Source organism: Microcaecilia unicolor, chromosome 11 (assembly GCF_901765095.1).
Source record: "Microcaecilia unicolor chromosome 11, aMicUni1.1, whole genome shotgun sequence".
Taxonomy (NCBI): domain Eukaryota; kingdom Metazoa; phylum Chordata; class Amphibia; order Gymnophiona; family Siphonopidae; genus Microcaecilia; species Microcaecilia unicolor.
The window spans coordinates 53,756,696-53,769,443 of NC_044041.1; the positions used below are offsets into that span (position 1 = coordinate 53,756,696).

At 44.2% G+C, this 12,748-nt stretch overlaps 1 protein-coding gene across 1 annotated transcript in view; it reads right to left on the reverse strand.

Annotated features, from left to right (window-relative positions):
- LOC115479660 overlaps positions 1–12,748 on the reverse strand; it is a 35,909-nt gene that overhangs the window by 22,597 nt on the left and 564 nt on the right. The window lies entirely within an intron of this gene.

Below are 12,748 nucleotides of genomic sequence, written 5' to 3' on the forward strand. Positions count from 1 at the left end.
GATCGGCTGTCCCACCAAATTATCCAAATTCAGACAGACAATCAGGTTGCCATGTACTATGTCAACAAGCAGGGGGGCACCGGATCTCGCCCCCTGTGTCAGGAAGCCGTCAGCATGTGGCTCTGGGCTCGCCGTCAAGGCATGGTGCTCCAAGCCACATATCTGGCAGGCGTAAACAACAGTCTGGCCGACAGGTTGAGCAGGATTATGCAACCTCACGAGTGGTCGCTCAATTCCCGTGTGGTGCGACAGATCTTCCAGGCGTGGGGCACCCCCCTGGTGGATCTCTTCGCATCTCAAGTGAACCACAAGGTCCCTCAGTTCTGTTCCAGGCTTCAGGCCCACGGCAGACTGGCGTCGGATGCCTTCCTCCTGGATTGGGGGAAGGTCTGCTGTATGCTTATCCTCCCATTCCTCTGGTGGGGAAGACTTTGTTGAAACTCAAGCAAGACCGAGGCACCATGATTCTGATTGCTCCCTTTTGGCCGCGTCAGATCTGGTTCCCTCTTCTTCTGGAGTTATCCTCCGAAGAACCGTGGAGATTGGAGTGTTTTCCGACCCTCATCACGCAGGACGAAGGGGCTCTTCTGCATCCCAACCTCCAGTCCCTGGCTCTCACGGCCTGGATGTTGAGGGCGTAGACTTTGCCTCTTTGGGTCTGCCAGAGGGTGTCTCCCGCATCTTGCTTGCTTCCAGGAAAGACTCCACTAAGAGAAGTTACTTCTTTCATTGGAGGAGGTTTGCCGTCTGGTGTGACAGCAAGGCCCTAGATCCTCGCTCTTGTCCTACACAGACCCTGCTTGAATACCTTCTCCACTTGTCTGAGTCTGGTCTGAAGACCAACTCCGTAAGGGTTCACCTTAGTGCAATCAGTGCATACCATTACCAAGTGGAAGGTAAGCCGATCTCAGGACAGCCTTTAGTTGTTCGCTTCATGAGAGGTTTGCTTTTGTCAAAGCCCCCTGTCAAGCCTCCTACAGTGTCATGGGATCTCAATGTCGTTCTCACCCAGCTGATGAAACCTCCTTTCGAGCCACTGAATTCCTGCCATCCGAAGTACTTGACCTGGAAGGTCATTTTCTTGGTGGCAGTTACCTCGGCTCGTAGAGTCAGTGAGCTTCAGGCCCTGGTAGCCCAGGCCCCTTACACCAAATTTCATCACAACAGAGTAGTCCTCCGCACTCACCCTAAGTTTCTGCCAAAGGTTGTGTCGGAGTTCCATCTGAACCAGTCAATTGTCTTGCCAACATTCTTTCCCCGTCCTCATTCCTGCCCTGCTGAACGTCAGCTGCACACATTGGACTGCAAGAGAGCATTGGCCTTCTATCTGGAGCGGACACAGCCCCACAGACAGTCCGCCCAATTGTTTGTTTCTTTTGATCCCAACAAAAGGGGAGTGGCTGTAGGGAAACGCACCATATCCAATTGGCTAGCAGATTGCATTTCCTTCACTTACGCCCAGGCTGGGCTGGCTCTTGAGGGTCATGTCACGGCTCATAATGTTAGAGCCATGGCAGCGTCGGTAGCCCACTTGAAGTCAGCCACCATGGAGGAAATTTGCAAAGCTGCGACGTGGTCATCTGTCCACACATTCACATCTCATTACTGCCTGCAGCAGGATACCCGACGTGACAGTCGGTTCGGGCAGTCAGTTCTTCAGAACCTGTTTGGGCTTTAGGATCCAACTCCACCCCCCGAGGGCCCTGTTTGTTCTGTTCCAGGCTACACTCTCAGTTAGTTGGTAAATTTTTTAGGTCAATCTCAGTTATGTCCTCGCCGTTGCGAGGCCCAATTGACCAATGTTGTTGTTTTGAGTGAGCCTGGGGGCTAGGGATACCCCATCAGTGAGAACAAGCAGCCTGCTTGTCCTCGGAGAAAGCGAATGCTACATACCTGTAGAAGGTATTCTCCGAGGACAGCAGGCTGATTGTTCTCACAAACCCGCCCGCCTCCCCTTTGGAGTTGTGTCTTCCCTTGAAGTGTATTGTCTTGCTACATACTGGACTGGCCGGCTCGAGCCGGTTTCGGGCGGGAAGACGGCCGCGCATGCGCGGTGCGCGCGGGCGCGCGAGGGCTAGCAAAGGACTTTGCTAGTGAAGTTTCCGATTGGAGGGGCTGCCGTGGACGTCACCCATCAGTGAGAACAATCAGCCTGCTGTCCTCGGAGAATACCTTCTACAGGTATGTAGCATTCGCTTTATTGCTAACCTTCTTGATGGCATCTGTCAAAGGGTGGTATATCAAGTCAAGAAGAAGTTGCAGATGTAGGGTGTTGGGTTTGTCTCTGGCTCAAAATGGGCTGTTTGCTTTCATGCAGTGAAGCTAGTTCTGGCTGGGGCTTGGAGAAGAGCGTAGCTGAGCAGAAGTCATCTACTTGAAAATGGGAGAAAATATGGGCCCCTTTGCTGCATGATTGTAGTGGCTGGCTGAATATATGTGGATTGGATGACGTCCTCTTGGGGGGGAGGGGAATAAGGGAAAATAAATTCCTAAACAGTTGTATTCCTGAAAGTTTTGTAGCTTTGTTATTGCAGTTTTGTAAACTTAACAGGTTATGTTATTACATTTCATACTATTATATATTAAGCATGACTATTTGGCTATTTTGCTGTGATTCAATAAAGATCTTCCATAAATTAAAAAAAAAGAGTAAGTGCAAATATAAACATAAACAAATGTAAACCAACAGCTTAATTACGGCAATGGAGGCAAACCTGTGAGATGGAGACTAGATTTGAGGATTATGAGACTTAAACAATAAATATACCCAATGTTTCTAGGAAAGCGATTGCTGTTTCTGTAGAACAGATTGGGACCCTTGAACTCTCTCTCAGGGTTAACAACCCGAGGGCTGAATATAAACTCCCTCAACTTAAAGAAGCCTTCTGAGGATACTAAATACCTGTTCATCTTTGTAAGGAGAACAGAGACGCACAGACCAGCAGTGCTGACTGATGGAGAAGTGTGGCTAGTTAGCTTAGGAAAGGTGGCTTTAATAAGAGAAACAGGTTTATTGGGTCCCTCCCTTAAAGATAGTTGGGGACACTCAATGAAGTTACACGGAAATACTTTTAAAATAAATAGGAGGAAATATTTTTTTCATTCAACAAATAGTTAATCTTTGGAACTTGTTGCCGGAGGATAAGGTAACAGCAGTTAGCATACCTGGGTTTAAAAAAGGTTTGGACACGTTCCTGGAGGAAACGTCCATAGTCTATTATTGAAATGGACATGGGGGAAGCCACTATTTGCACTGGAATTGGTAGCATGGAATGTTGCTACTCCTTGGGATTCCAGAATGTTGCTACTCTTTGGGGTTCTGGAATGTTGCAACTATTTGGGTTTCTACCAGGTACTTGTGACTTTTATTGGCCACTGTCGGAAACAGAACCAGTGCACTAGGAAATTTGTTTTAGCATTTTTGAGACAGTGTAACAGTAAAAGAACTTGCTGAACTCCATAAATGATTCTTTCTGTAAACACCAACAAAAAAACCCCGGGGCTCATACTGGGAGTGCAACATCATATGGTGGTTTCTGATTGCTCTTTCCTCTAGAGCATCCTCAGGAGTGAGTGTTCTGGGGAGGGGGGTCCTCATAAAGGTAACCAGGTTCTGTTTCTTGAAGGCAAGCTAAAAGGACTTCAAGCCAGGTCTTTATGGGCAACACCAATTAGAATTACTGATCAGTTAACAGGTGACCATTTAATTCCTTACTTGAAACAGTAAACAAAGTATCAGTGCAACAGAAATCAATCTTGTCTATTCTTTTCTGGGTGCATATACCCCACACTGTTCCATGTGGATTCTAAGCAGATTTCAATAAGAAGTCAGCTCAGATGTTGAGAATTACATAAATTAAGTCAGAAAACTGGGTATCAACTAATGAACTAAACCTTAAACTATATGACATGAAAAAGAATATAAGAAGTTATTGCTCTAATCTGTAGTGGAAGGGTATTCCAGACTTTTGCCTCTTGAAACATAAAAGAACTGTCCAACATGGATTTAAACTAATTGCTGGGTAATTCAAAATTAAAGAAACCTGGAGTCTCCCCAGAACCCTTCACTCTGGCTGAATGGCATGCATCTTAAACCCTGATGGTACAAAATGCAGAAACAGCCAATACAATTTGGCTGTAGCTGGTCCTGCTCCAATCCCCACCCCCCACAGGCACTGGAGATTTAGTCTGGAGGGATGGGGGCTTCAGCAACAGTTCCTGTTCCCTCTAAGCCAGTCAGGTTATACCCACAATACTCATGAAATATATTTGCATGCCCAACCTCCATTTATCTCTTGAATATTTATTGGGGGTATCCTGAAGACCTGACTGGCTAGGTGTGTCCCAAGGACTGGTTTGAGAACCCCTGCTCTAAGGGAATGGGTCTTGATCAGGGCCATGCCAATGTGGTAAGCGGGGTAAGCAAGGCAGGGGGGCGCCTGCCTTCGAGGGGCGCCGCTGCCCTGCCGTCCCTGCCTTCCGCTCACTTGCAAAATCTTTTACCTGAAGTTGCGATTCTCCTATCTCCCCTGCCCTCCTTTTCATGGCAAACCGGAAGTGAAAGCAACACAGCAGTATTCACTGAGGCAGGCAGGCTCTTCAAGTTATTTGAGAGAAGGCAACCAGATTGCTATATATGCTTTGGTTTGGGGATAACTCCTCACTCAGGGTGAGCTTCAGAGCTTGCACAGCATTCAAATTAAATAGAACCTGAAATGTTAAAAGTGCTAAAAATAAGTTTTAAAAGTATTTGCATTAAATCTAATTGCAGAATTCAGGTGCTGGGAATCTGTACTTGGTTGTCATATGCTCAGATTTGTTTAAATCATATGCAAATTAGTCCGTTTTTGGGAGGTTCTCATTTGCATATTTATGGATAAAAAATTATGGAAATGTTTACAGCCTTAATGTTAGGTCTTGGCTCTGATCAAAAGTGTGAAGTTTGATCCAAAAACGAAGGGTTTATCTAGTGTTTTTGACTAAAAATTCCCATTACAGTGTCTGTATGTTAATCTGCATTCAAATAGAGCTCTCTGATTGCATGATCAGCTTCTGTTAGAAATCTGCCGGGAAGGGAACAGAGTGAGACAGCAACTGACGGTTGGTTTGGCCAAGAGAGACATGCACCTGTGAGTTCCTGTGTGTGTTGACTGAAATTATAAAAGAGTGCCTGATTATGTGGTAAATGAGAAAATATGAATTAAAAGAGGTTGGTGGAGATTGAAGTTTGAGGTTTCTCTAGTGAGAAAAGGATCTGAATATTTCAGCATTACTTGAAGTTTATGAAGAATAGAAAAGGGTGAATTTCAGTTTAAGAGTGTTTAAATCCTATAAGCTATATAAAGGCTAGGTAGATTTAAGTGACTGTAAGCAAGGAAACCTTAATATTTGATCTGAAATAAATATTTGATCTGAGATAGTTGATCAGAGATAAATGTTTGATCTGAATTATATTTATTTATTTTTTATTTATTTATTTATTGTATTTGTACCCCACATTTTCCCACCTTTTTGCAGGCTCAATGTGGCTTACAGAGTATGGAAATGAAAACGTCATTACATGATATAAGAAAACAGTCGATCATAAGCTAAGGTGAAAGAGGAAATTAGGTAGAAGGTGTTAGGTAAGTTCGTGTGAGAGGTGTTTTGGTGTACTTGGGTGGTTTAAGGAATGATTTGTTTCATTAAAGGTGACTTTTGTAGGCTCTGTTGAAGAGATGTGTTTTTAAAGCTTTGCGAAAACTGGTTAGATTGGTCATGGTTTTTAGGGCCATGGGTAGTGCGTTCCAAGACTGTATACTTTTGTACGCAAAGGTAGTAGCATAAGCCTGTTTGTATTTCATTCCTTTGCAGCTGGGAAAGTTCAAGTTGAGGAATTTGCGGGCCGATCTTTTGGCATTCCTTGGCAGTAATTCCACTAAGTTTAACATATAGAGTGGGGCATCAGCGTGAATGATTTTGTGAAAAGACGTGCAGATCTTGAACTCAATTCGTTCCTTGAGCGGGAGCCAGTGCAGTTTCTCTCTGAGGGGTTTCGCACTTTCGTATTTAGGTGTTCCAAAAATGAGTCTGGCTGCGGTGTTCTGGGCTGTTTGGAGTTTTTTGATGGTCTGTTCTTTGCAGCCTGCGTACAGAGCGTTACAGTAGTCCAAGTGGCTTAGTACCAATGACTGCACTAGGGTGCGGAAGATGTTTCTTGGGAAAAAAGGTTTTATTCTTTTGAGTTTCCACATCGATTGGAACATTTTTTTTGTCATGTTCTTCGCGTGGGTGTCGAGAGTAAGGTTTCGATCTACAGTGACTCCAAGGATTTTCAGATTTTCTGAGATGGGAAGTGTGCAGTAGGGTGTGGTTATTGTGGGGTATTTGTTTGTGTTGTGTTGGGAGGTGAGAACTAGACACTGAGTTTTTTCTGCATTGAGCTTTAGCTTGAATGAGTCCGCCCAAGAGTGCATGGTCTGGAAGCTCCGGTTGATCTCGTTGGTTATTTCATTTAAGTCACTTTTGAACGGGATATGGATCGTAACGTCATCGGCATAAATGTAAGGGTTAAGGTTTTGATTGGCTAGGAGTTTGGCTAATGGTATCATCATTAGGTTGAAGATAGTCGGCGAGAGGGGGGATCCTAGAGGAACTCCGCATTCTGGTCTCCAAGGAGGCGATCTGTCCGTGTTTGTTGTTACTTGGTAGGATCTGGTGGTGAGGAATCCTTCAAACCATTTGAGAACTGGGCCTCCGATTCCAAAATACTCTAGTAGGTGTAATAGTATTTCATGATCCACCATGTCGAAGGCACTGGACATGTCGAATTGTAGTATGAGTATGTTCTTGCGGTTGCGATCGTTTTTTTGAATGTGTTCATTACCGACACTAGTACAGTTTCAGTGCTGTGATTTGATCGAAATCCTGATTGAGAATCGTGTAGAATTGAGTGTTTGGTCAGGTATTCCGTGAGTTGTTTCGTCACTATGCCTTCCATCAATTTTGTTGTGAGTGGGATAGAAGCGACTGGTCGGTAGTTGGTTAAGTCCATTGTGCTTTTCTTGGCATCTTTAGGTCGTGGAGTGCAGGACATCAGACTCATAGAAACAGAAGCCTGCGCAGCCGCGTTTCTGATCTGCAAGGGCAGGCTTCTACATGGAATGTTGCTAGTGGAGTAGCCTAGTGGTTAGTGCAGTGGTCTTTGATCCTGGGGAACTGGGCTTGATTCCCACTGCAGCTCTGTGTGACTCCTGGCAAGTCACCACTTTCAATGTACGTGCAGGACGTCAGATCCACAGAATCAGAAGCCTGCGCGGCCGCATTGCTGATCTGCAAGGGCAGGCTTCTACATGGAATGTTGCTAGTGGAATAGCAACATTCCATGTAGAATCTCAAATAGTAGCAACAGAATCTCAATAGTAGCAACATTCCAGAATCTCAATTAGTAGCAACAGCAACATTCCATGTAGAATCTCAAATACAGAAAGAGAAATGGGACTTGATATACCTTTCTGAGGTTTTTGCAACTACATTCAAAGCGGTTTACATATAGTCAGGTACTTATTTTGTACCAGGGGCAATGAAGGGTTAAGTGACTTGCCCAGAGTCACAAGGAGCTGCACTGGGAATCAAGCCCAGTTCCCCAGGATCAAAGACCACTGCACTAACCACTAGGCTACTCCTGGAGTTCTCCACCTACAGTCCTGCCAGTGGGGGGGGGGGGGGGGGGTGCTGTTTTACTATCACATTTTCAATAGTGAGGGACAGGCAAGCTCTGCAGGACTCCAGGGAATCTACTTGTCCCTAGAAATAGAAAACATAATATTGAAGCACCCCCCCCCCCCTGGCAGCAATGCAGTTGGAAGACTCCCACTCAGCTTATAGGGAACAGTCGCAGTGGTCTGGCCAGGTGGGATGTACTTTTTAGGGGGTCTTGGTCTTACTGTTTGTTCTGTATTAGACTAATGGAAAGTTTGAAATATTCAAATGTCAATTTTCCTATTTGTTTTTGTAGTTTACATATTTAAAAAACATGGTTACTGTTGTCACAGCAGCCAGGGTCACTCTGCTTTAAAGGGACACGTTGACAATGTTTTTCAGACAGTACTAGGGCTGCAGGCACAAATTTTTTTTTTGTACCCTGTGCTTTCCCACTCATGGCAGGCTCAATGTGGCTTAGGTACTTATTTGTACCTGGGGCAATGGAGGGTTAAGTGACTTGCCCAGAGTCACAAGGAGCTGCCTGTGCCTGCAGTGGGAATCAAACCCAGTTCCCCAGGACCAAAGTCTACCACTCTAACCACTAGGCCCTCCTGGCAATTTCTAGGACCTGTGTCAGGGCATGGTAGAACTTCTAACACTTAGTCATGATATATTAAGTAAAGAAGATCCATGTTCTGCAGAATTGCAAGAAGCATTTCTAAGGGAGTCATCTCATATGTTTGATTTAGAAAAGAACGAATGTGAAAGCCCTGCTTTCAGAATTAATCTATATTAATTTATGTGAATTAATTAGAGAATTCCTTGTGGATTACTTCTATTTTTCTCAGATCATGAGGAAGCTTGACCCCAGGCTGCCTATGATAATCCTCTTTGAAAGATTTCATAAGAACATAAGAGTAGCCATACTGGGTCAGACCAATGGTCCATCTAGCCCAGTATACTGTTTCCAACAGTGGCCAATCCAGGTCACAAGTATCTGTCAGAAACCCAAATCATGATAACATTTCGTGCTACAAATCCCAGGAAAGCAGTTGCTTCCCCATGTCTGTCTCAATAGCAGCTTGTGGACTTTTCCTCCAGGAACTTGTCCAAACCTTTTTTTAAACCCAGATGCGCTAACCGCTGTTACCATATACTCCAGCAAAGAGTTCCAGAGGGAACTATTCATTCAGTGAAAAAAATATTTCTTCCTATTTGCTTTAAAAGTATTTCTATGCAATTTCCTTGAGTGTCCCCTAGTCTTTGTACTTTTGGAACGAGTAGAAAATCAATTTACTTCTACTCGTTCTACACCACTCAGGATTTTGTAGACTTCAATCATATCTCCCCTCTTCCGTCTCTTTTCCAAACTGAAGGGGTCTGTTTGGCTTTTGCTACCCTAATGTTAGATATCCTTTTCAGAATGTCACAGATCAGAACTGCCTGAATCTATGAATGCAATAAACATGTCATTTGCATGTCAGGCAGAGCGCTGGCCAATGATAGTCAAGCAGCTATCACAAAAGCTTATTATGCCATTACAAACGCACATGACAATGTCTGTAATCCTTGTGCTTAATTCTGAGCACTTTCTGCAGAACACAAAATCACCTGGAAAAATTTATTTTTGGTTTCTCTGCTTCCAGTAACTCTCTGGCAGAATTTGCCAACAACACTCAACACACAGCAAAGGTGACAAATTCACAACAAATGGCGCTCTATATGTTCAAATCATTTATTAACATGCAAGACTCGACACAGGCCGAGTTTCAATCACTAGGCCTGCATCAGGAGTTTGAGAGGGATGTGCATTCACTTGAGTATCGCGCTGCAATAAAAAGCAGAAAAAAACATGGCAGATGCCGACTTTCAAATAGGAGTAAGTAATTATGCTGCTACATTCAGTGCTTTAAACAAAAAATGATATAACAATAACTCATTAAGATTGAGTCAATCTTAATGAGTTATTGTTATATCATTTTTTGTTTAAAGATTAATAAATTTTGTTTTTTAACATAAACATTTGGTTCCATCCTTTGGATAGCCTGACTTATTTTCCCACCTCTTTTTCTTTGTTTCACTACCCGTGGGATCTATTGAGTTCTCCACTGCGTGTGGATTCTCTTTGGGCTACATTCAGTGCAGCAGTCTTGTCTCAAATGCAGAAAACGCAATTGCCACTACCAACATGACTCATCACTTGGCTCTATTTCAAAGTCAGCATTGGGCGAGTTTTTTTCTGCTTTCTATTACAGTGCGATACTCAAGTGAATGCACATCCCTCTCAGACTCCTGATGCAGGCCTAGTGGCCGAAACACAACCAGTGTCGAGTCTTGGATGTTAAATGATTTGAACATATAAAATGCAGTTTGGTGTGAATTTGTCACCTTCACTGTGTGTTGGGTGTTCTTTGTGTATTGAGAGGGCTTGTTCTTCTGTTTTCATTTGCTTTAGCATTTGCCAGAACCCATCTCCTACATTTAATACACACATCTTAATATTTAGCATTAACGCATTACCTTCTGGCTGGTTCTAAAGTTCCCTGTGCCACATGTTTAATTAGAACTTGATATTTGGCAGTGTTATCATTTGCATTTACATACTTAAGTACATAAGTGTTGCCATACTGGGACAGACTGACGGTCCATCAAGCCCAGTATCCTGTTTCCAACAGCCAATCCACATCATAAGTACCTGGCAACATCCCAAAACAGTGCAATACATTTTATGCTGCTTATCCTAGAAATAATCAAGTTAAGTGCATTTTGTGCATTATTTGCTTATTTATTGCAATAATGTTTAATTTTTGAATTTTCTGAACAGTAGTACACATTGATATTCCTGTGCCTAGATATCTATGCTTTCATTCAATTAATGAAAAATCAGTGAATAACAAAGAGGCACTTAAGCTTATTTATATGAGCACTATTTGGTACTACTGGCTGGCTGGAGGTGTTCAATGATTACAAATATATACAGACTTGTGAGCCATAATAGCAGTTGGCATACATGGACACTCTGGATGTTATGAGATAACCTCTTCAGTCGTTAGATTTTTTATTGCAATACATTTACTTTGTCTAGTTATTGTTGTGTATTTCTACAAATTATTGTTGGACAAGGTTTAGCCATTAGTTTTGTTTTTTTGTATCCTAGAAATAAGCAGTGGATTTTCCCAAGTCCTTCCTCTGATGTTTCCTTTCCGCGAGGGCGGAACGCTGAGAGAGAAGGGAAGTGACGAGGAGGTGAGCCTGTCTGCTGCTTTCACTGCCGGTTCGCTGCTGCGATTTCAGGTAAAAAGTAGAAGATTTCAATGCAGGGGGCACGAACGGAAAGTCGGGGAGCTGAGGGTGGGCAGGTGGAGGCTGGGGCGAGTCACTGGATATGGAAGGGAGGGGGAGGATAGGGGGCAAAGGGGAATCGCTGGACATGGAGGGTAGGGCAGAGGAGAATTGGTGGACATGGATGGGAGGGAAGGATAGGGGCAAAGGAGAATCACTGGACATGGATAGGAGGGGATGGCAGGAGAGAGAGGAGAATCACTGGACATGGATGGGAGGGGATGGCAGGAGAGAGAGGAGAATCACTAGACATGGATGGGAGGGGAGGATAGGGGCAAAGGAGAATTGCTGGACATGGATGGGAGGAGAGGCCAGAGGAGAATCGCTGGACATGGAGGGGAGGCCAGAGGAGAATCGCTGGACATGGATGGAAGGGGAGGGAAGGGGAGAGAGGAGAATCACTGGGCATAGATGGGAGGGGAGAGGGGAAAGTTGCTGGACATGGATGGATGGAGGGGAGGGCAGGAGAATTGCTGGACATGGATGGAGGAGAGGGAAGATATGAAGGAGATGCACATGGATGGAGGGGAGGGGAGAGAGGAGAAATGCTGGACATGGAGTGGAGGGCAGGGAAGAGAAATGTTGGAGGGAAGGAAAGACACAAGAAGAAGATGCACACGGATGGAGGGGAAGGGAGAGAGGAGAAATGCTGGACATGGATGGAGGAGAGAGAAGACAGGAAGGATATGCACATGGATGGAGGGGAGGGGAGAGAGTTGAAATGCTGGACATGGATGGCGAGGAGGAAAGAGAGAGGAAGTGAGATGAACATGGATGGAGGGGAGGGGACGGGGATAGGAGAAATGCTGTACATGGATGGAGGGGAGGGAAGACAGAGGAGGAGATTCACATGGATTTAGGGAAGATGAGAAATTCTGGACATGGATGGAGGGGAGAGAGTTGAAATGCTGGACATGGATGGAGGGAGGGAAGAGAGAGGAAGTGAGATGGACATGGATAGAGAGGAGAAATGCTGGACATGGATGGATGAGAGGGAAGAGAGTGGAAGGAGATGCATATGGATGGAGGGGAGGGAAGAATAGGAAGGAGATGCATACTGATGGCAATAAGGGAAAGGGAAAAGAGGAGAAAAACTGCACCTGGATGGAGAAAACAGGCAAAAACTGGATCCACTCTATACCTCCTCCAGTCAAGTCTGCGAAGGACCCAGCTTTTACCTATGGATGTAGAGCAAGAAATAAAGAAGAAAGGAGGAAAGTAAAGAAATAAATGGAAAGGAAACTCTGGAAACGGAGTTAAGGGAACAGATAGAGAGCAGCAGAATCAGAGACTGGGACCAACATGATCAGAAAAACAAAGTCACCAGACAACAGAGGTAGAAAAATCATTTTATTTTTATTTTAGTGTTTGGAGTATGTCCAATTTGAGAATTTACATCTGCTGTCTTTTTTTGCACTGGGTATACTGGAGCTGTAACAGCTTACAGAAATTATTTATAATGAAAAAAAAAATTACAAATTATTTTTTCTCCTATACTGGTATAGTATTTTCAATGATACCTGTTTATATGCGCCATGGCTGGTATAAGGGGTGTGGCTACCATATGGGTGGAGCCATATATGGTGACCCCACCCATAATGAGTACCGGTACCTTTTTTCCTACAAAAAAAGCACTGGAGCTAAGTCCAAATGAATAAGGTTGCTCTTCAAAATCCATGGGTGTGTGCATTAAAAAGTATGAGCAGTGATTTGCCTCCTTTTC